The sequence below is a fragment of the Pongo abelii genome, chromosome 1 (assembly GCF_028885655.2).
Source record: "Pongo abelii isolate AG06213 chromosome 1, NHGRI_mPonAbe1-v2.0_pri, whole genome shotgun sequence".
Classification (NCBI taxonomy): domain Eukaryota; kingdom Metazoa; phylum Chordata; class Mammalia; order Primates; family Hominidae; genus Pongo; species Pongo abelii.
In genome coordinates this window covers 93388086-93394618 of record NC_071985.2, presented here as the reverse complement: position 1 = coordinate 93394618, position 6533 = coordinate 93388086, and the positions used below count along the sequence as shown (strand labels likewise).

General features: G+C 54.8%; 1 long non-coding RNA gene across 1 annotated transcript; it reads left to right on the top strand.

Moving 5' to 3' along the window:
- The first annotated feature begins 461 nt into the window (after nucleotides 1-461).
- On the top strand, nucleotides 462-3029 carry LOC129058267 (uncharacterized). Its single transcript, XR_008523324.1, has 3 exons — nucleotides 462-603; nucleotides 1041-1167; nucleotides 2847-3029. It is a non-coding gene; the product is annotated as an uncharacterized LOC129058267 (long non-coding RNA).
- The last annotated feature ends 3504 nt before the right edge of the window (nucleotides 3030-6533 follow it).

The following is a 6533-nucleotide window of genomic DNA, read 5'->3' as shown; positions in this document are numbered from 1 at the left end:
GTTTAATGGTATTTCTTTCTGGTAAGTGAAGTATCACTGTGTTTGTGCCGGGGGCAGGCAAGTGTGTTAAAACTATATTTACATTTTTCTTTATTGTAAATGGGTTTCAGTGGCTCAAATTTTAAAACGTAGAAGTGAGTTGGCTGAGGAATTCGTGGGTATCTCTCCTCAGGACTCTCCTTTCCCCAAGGACAGTTTTATTTCGAAAGAAAAATTGGAAAATGCAGAGCCACGAGGGGGCGCCCTGAACTCTGGCCTGGTGGTAAAGCCAGCACCTTCATAAAGCAAGGATCTCCTAGATGCCGGGTTCAGAATGAAACAGCATTGGCTGAGCATCTGCCGGGGACCTCACTAGGCACGCACAGGGCCTCACTTACTAAACTCAGACACTCCCTGAAGTGAGTGCTTGTGCCCCATTGTGATGAGCTCACAGGCTCAGGCAGGTTCAGCAATCTGTCCAGGGTCACTCAGGTAATAGGTGGAAAATGAGATTCAGACCCAATTCTGTGCAGTTCTAAAGCCCCGGCTCTCCCAGACCAGCTGACTAAGGCTCATCTAGGGAGGGCTTGATACTTGGAAGGTGCTGGTCAGCGCGGAAGCGAGGTTGGTGGGCACGTATCCTCGGGGCAGGGTCACAGGCATCTGCCCACAAGGGAGATGTTTCTAGCCAGGGTCACGGAGCCTCGGGATGTTCCTGAATGTGGGAGAAACAGTCCCTTACCCTGACCATCTCGGAGTCTGTGTCCACCAAGAGCCCTTGTGGTTGGGAAGAGACTTTGTTAATGGGAATGGGGTGTCTGGGTTGCTGGTTAGGTGCCTTTCCCCAGACAGGGGTGTCTTTTATTTTAACATTATATAACATTATGTGTTACATAATGTTAAATATACTGTATAATAACAGTATATATATATACTGTTATATAACATATATAATAACAACAGAGTATTATATGTTATATAATATACAATATATTGTGTATATATACAATATATAATTATATATACAATTATGAATATAATAAAATGTTTTCTATTTTTAGACTCGAAGTACTGAGGATTTCGAGACTATCTCTCAGGGTGATTTTAGGGGAATTTGTCAGTGCTCCTGAAAATAGGATTGAGATGTGGTCCCGTCCCAGGCGTAACTACTGAGGGCGTCAGGAACCAGTAAGCGGATGATGGCAGCGGCGGGCGGTCCAAAGCGGCCTCTGACAGGGCCCCCGCTGCGGTGGGGTGCGGGCGCGGGCCGTGGGTCCTCGGGTGCGGACGCCGAGGCGAAGGGTCCCCGGGGCCTGCCGCCTTGGAGCCCGCCCCTGGGAGCTACTGCGGCTGGGCCGGGCGGGGTCAAGCCACCCGCCGGCGGGGGAATTGCACAGTGGGGCACGGAGGGACCCCGAGGCGGAGCTGGGCCCAGGGCTGTGCCGCACTTGTGCACAGAGCACGAGGCAAGCACCAATCGCGGAGCGGTGGCCGCACTAAAGGGGCCGGGGGCTGAAAGTGGGAAGGGTGCCCACTTCCCGGACCTGGCCAGCGAGGCGGCCGCCTCGCCCACCCTGCTGACGGCGCCAGGTTCCTGCGCCTCCTGAGCTGGAGATGCAGCTCGCAGGGCACCTGAGGTTGCGTCCCCAGTATCCACCCCGCGTCTGGGTGACCGCCGAGCTAGGTGCTCCCGGCCGCCGGGTCCCGGGCCTGCAGTCCGCTCCCGAAAGCACCCCCCGGCAGGGTCTCAAGCTGGACGAAGGGGAGCCCCAGGTCACCCTGAGTGCTGGGGCCGCAGGGGGAACTTGCGGCGATGTCACCCCTGCCCTGCATGCCAGCCCAGGGCTGGCGGAGGCCTGAGCCCCGCCCCAGGCTGCACAGCGCAGCAGGAGTGGCTGCGGGAGCAGCGGTGACGGCAGTGGGTCGCCTGTGCCCCATGTCCCCAAGGCAGCTGACTGTGCCATCCCCACTTTCGCAAGCCGGGGCAGGACCAGCTCCCAGGCCGGGAGCCTTGGCTGCAGCCTCAATCTGGCTCCCTGCCGTGACCTGGGAGTCCAGGAACACCTGGCCAAAGGCGCAGCCGGGACTCGCGAGACTGGCCAGCGTGAGGTTCATTTGTGCGGGGTTGGTCTGGGCCACTGTGCCACCTGCACCTAGCCTGCCTCAGCTGTGGGGAAACGCAGAGAAGGGGCACTGGGACGGGGGTAGGGGGTTGCTGCACTCTGCAGAGCCAGGGACAGGTGGGAGCCCTGCCCCTCCGGAATCTGCAGGGTGGGAGCCCCCCAGGCCAGCTGCAGCAGCCCAGGTTGTGGCTGTGGGCCCGGGCATCAAGGTCCTCTCCTCTCCAGCCTGGTCTCTCCCCCTTCCTGGCACCGCTCTGATCTTGGAGCCGGGTTAGGGTGAGCTTGGGGGCTGTTGCAGCTCCATGGGGTGTATGCTGGGGCAGTGCTGATGCCCTGACCCCCTGCTGCCTTCATCCCCCCAGACTTTGGGTGCCAAGGAGCAGGGGAGGGAGGCTGAGATGGGCAGCTAGGCATTGGCCTGAGGTCTCCTTGCCACCAGTGGCCTAGGTGCCATGGGTGGCTGCAGGAGGTAGACAGGCTCCTAGGCAGGAAGAGGCAGGTCTGCGTGAGGCCCCACTTTCAGGACAGGAAGGGCCTGAAGGCTGGCAGCTGGGCTGCCAGTCCCACTGACCAGAGTGGGGACTAGTGGTACCTTGTCTGGGCTTCCCATGGCTCTCCATGGACCAACTGGCATGCACCTCCTCCCCTCTGAGGCCCATAAAAGCTCAGGGCTCAGCCAGAGTAGAGGAGAGGATGGAGAGGCAAGGAGGGAGAGACAACTAGATGACCAGCTACTCTTTGCAGGGCTTCCTCTTTGCTGAGAGTTGCAGATCGGGAGGACCAACTGCAGACCAGGAACTACCCTCTCTGCTGAGGGCTGAGCACTTGTCGGGACGACCTGCCTACAGAGAAGAGCTACCCACTGCTGGTCTCTGAGGTCTCTGAGCTGTTCTAACACTTAATAAAGCTCCTCTTCCTATTGCTCACCCTCCACTTGTCTGCATACCTCATTCTTCCTGGATGCAAGACAAGGCCTCAGACAAAGGCGCCACTGACCACAGAGGTTTCCAGCCAGAAAAAGCAACACCCCACAGAAAAAGCAACACCCCAAAAATCCTGTGACAGTGATATTGATCAAGATAGGGAGAGGGGGCTGGAGGAGGGGTCAAGAGCAATAAAAGGCAAAAAACACTGAGTGTTTATCTAATAAGGTAGACGTTATTTCTCCCATTTTACATATGAGGAAACTGAGGTTTAGAGAAGTTACATAACTTGGTTAGGGTTAAACAGGTAATATTAGGCAAAGCTGGGATCTAAACCTGGGATTTCAGAGGCCAGTGTCCAATCTTTCTTTATAATAGTGAGTGGCCTCTCAGAAAACATTGACTTGACTCTCACCAGAAACCCAACACCTCTTCTCTAAGTGCTTTCCCTGTTTTCTTCAAATCCAGGAACTGTTGGTCTTTTGGGCAATTCTGAGCACAGCCACTAAGTGGCGACATTGCCCGACTATGGCTCAGCCCTGTCTCTCCGGGGAAGAATGCGGGAAGGGAGGGAGTAGGAGTTGCTCTGTTGTGTGTTGTGCTGTGTGTGGGGCTTTCTTCTATCTATTTAGTCCTCCCAGCAACCCTGCAGAGGAGGTATTATCTCATTTCTCAGATGAGGCCATTGAGGATCTGCTGGATGACAGAACTTAGTGGTAGAAGCAGGAATGGAATCAACGTCCAGCTGGATTCCAAGTCCTGTCTCCAAGCCTTCTGGGCTCCCAAAGGAAGAGCCTTTCTGTGCCCTCAGACTACACAGTCTTGTGGGGAAGTGGACAATGGGGACCCCATGTGAGTTTAGGCTGGGACAGCCTAGCAGTGAAGTAGGAGGCTGGGTGAGGAGTAACCAAGCCTTAGCTTTGGTGATTGATGGGAAGAATTGGGTTCTCAGGCGGAAATCAATTACAGTTACAATCTCCCGTGTGGATCCCCTAGAGTGCTGCTCTACTGGAGACCAACATTCCATCCCTCAGCAAGTTTCTCCTTCTGCTTGGGAAGTGTCTGTGTTTTCTTCCTGATGAAACGGTTGGCTGGTGTTGAGGGGCTGCAAGCCGACTTGTGAGCTGGTTTTGTGCATCTCCTCCCAACCCTATGTTCACAGTCATGATGTTGGTAGTTTGAAATTAGACAGAGTGGGAATATTTACACCATGGAAATTGGAAACACTAGAAACCAGGGCTTTTTCCTCCTGTGGAGCCAGTGGTTAAACTGCTACCTGCTGACCACTGCCCACCAGGTAGCAGGAGGCACACACCTGAGAGGCAGGTGAGAGCAGAGAGATGGACCAAGGGCGCCCATGGATTTGCGGCTCCCATGTCATACTTACTTTGTGATCTGACTAGAATTGCTTCACATTTAAATGGATATTTTTTCCCTTTCTCTCATTTTTTGTTGCCGAGGGCAAATAACTGCATTTGAGAAGTTCAACCTGCATCTGATGTGCTTCCCCTGGAAAGCAAGATGGCTAAGATTGTGCTGTCTGTAAAGCCACCTAGGGGCTCAGTGACAACAGCAGATGGTGACTGGGCAGGAAGGAAAGTCTCGTCCAGTGCCACGCTCAGGTGTGCTCAGTAAATATGTGTTTCTTGGCAAGCAGTGAGGCTGCCACCTGTAGCTTAGCTGGAAGCTGCTTGTCTTGTTCCTGCATATTCCTGATGCCCCCAGGATGTTTACAGGCATGGTTGGGACTGGGGTGGGGCAGCATGACCCCCACTCTCAGGTGCCTGCTCTGCGCCAGCATGAGTCTCAGGGTTTCGGGCTGAACTGTGTCCCTGCAGAATTCAAATGGAGATGGAAATTCTAACCCCCAGTACCTCTGAATGTGACTGTATTTGAGATGGGGCCTTTAAATACATGAGGAAGGTAAACTGAAGTCAAATGGGTGGATTCTAATCCAATACACCTGGTGTCCTTATATGACCAGGCGATTGGGAGATTAGGCAGGTGCACACGAAGACCAGGTTAAGACACAGGGGGAAGACAGCTGTATGCTAGCCAAAGAGAGAGGCCTCAGAAGAACCCACGCTGCCAACACCTTAACCTTGTTCTTCTAGCTTCCAGAAGTGTGAGAAAATAAATTTATGTTGTTTAAGCTTCCCGGTGTGTGTTCTTTGCCATGGCAGCCAGAGCTGAGCTGACTAATACACTGAGAGTGAGGGCCTCCCCGCCTCACCTCTTCATGGGGCCTGGTCTTGCCTCAGCAGGGGGTGGGTAGAACCATAGTACCTGGTAACATCACAGATGATTGACAACTTGCTAAGAGTGCTGGGGGAACCCAGAGCACCTAATTCACCTGGGACAGGTCGGGGCTGGCTCCCCAGGGCTACCTGAGTTGCATGTGGAAGGGGCAGCAATTTGACAGGGGATGGCAGGGAAGGGTCTTACTCAGGGAATGGGTGCAGGTGGTCAGGCTGGAGGCTGACTGGTGTCCTTCTGAGGTCCGTAAGGGATGGGGCTGATCCCCATAAATGGGGAGTTGTTTTCCTAATGAATGGCTCTTGCTGGGCTCTCGCTCTCCTCTGTGCCCCATTGAGAGGGCCCTCAAAGGTCTGTGGGCACATTCTGGGGGCTGCAGGTGGGATCGCAGAGACCACAGGTTTCCCTGGGGGGTGGAGCAGCTGTGGCCTGTGCCTGGTGATTTGGAGGTTGTGTTGGATGATGTGGTCTGTCCTTCCCTGCTGGACAAAAGAGAGATGCTGGGAAGCAAGAACCCAGAGGGAACTGTATAATAAAGGAAGGCCTGTGAAAAGGCGCCTGTCTGCTGTGGTTGGGTGTGAATGTCACTGACACACTGAGGCCAGGCAGGAGCCCTGGCTGGGAGATGGGCCTTAGCACAGGTCTGAGCCTTATTTCTCAGGCTGCAAAAACAGCTGAGGCTTCTCAGACCAGCATGTGTGCAGGGCTGGGCTGGACGTGAGGCAGTGCAGGCCTGTTTGTGACTCACAGAGTGCAGAGGGAGGTGGCTGCAGTGGGTCCAGGGCCGCCCTGGGGCCCAGAGGCTCCAGAGATGCAGCCACATCTCTGGATGTGCTTCCTCTGCCTAGGGGTGGTGTGAGGGAGGTGAGATGCCGCCTGGGACAGGCCTGGCCTCCCTCTCCCTTGGTGTGGCTCCTCAAGGTCTGAAGCCATCCTAGTGTGGGAGACTCCCTTCACAGAGAGGGGACTTGAATTTGGAAAGACCATTGGTTTGGGAGGCCAGGGACCTGGTCCTAGGCCTGGCTCTGCCAGTTACTCACTTTCCACACCTTGGGTTTACCAGTGCATCTCTTTGGAACCTCAGTTTCCTCATCTGTCAAATGAGAAGGTGATCATGATACCCATGAGCCCCTCACAGGTGACGTGCCCCAGTGTGTCCATGGGTCAGACTCCTCCCAGCCTCACCCCGTGGAACTTAGTTCAGGGAAAGCCCCTGTCTCATTGCCATGGGCACACGGGCCCCGTTCAGTGA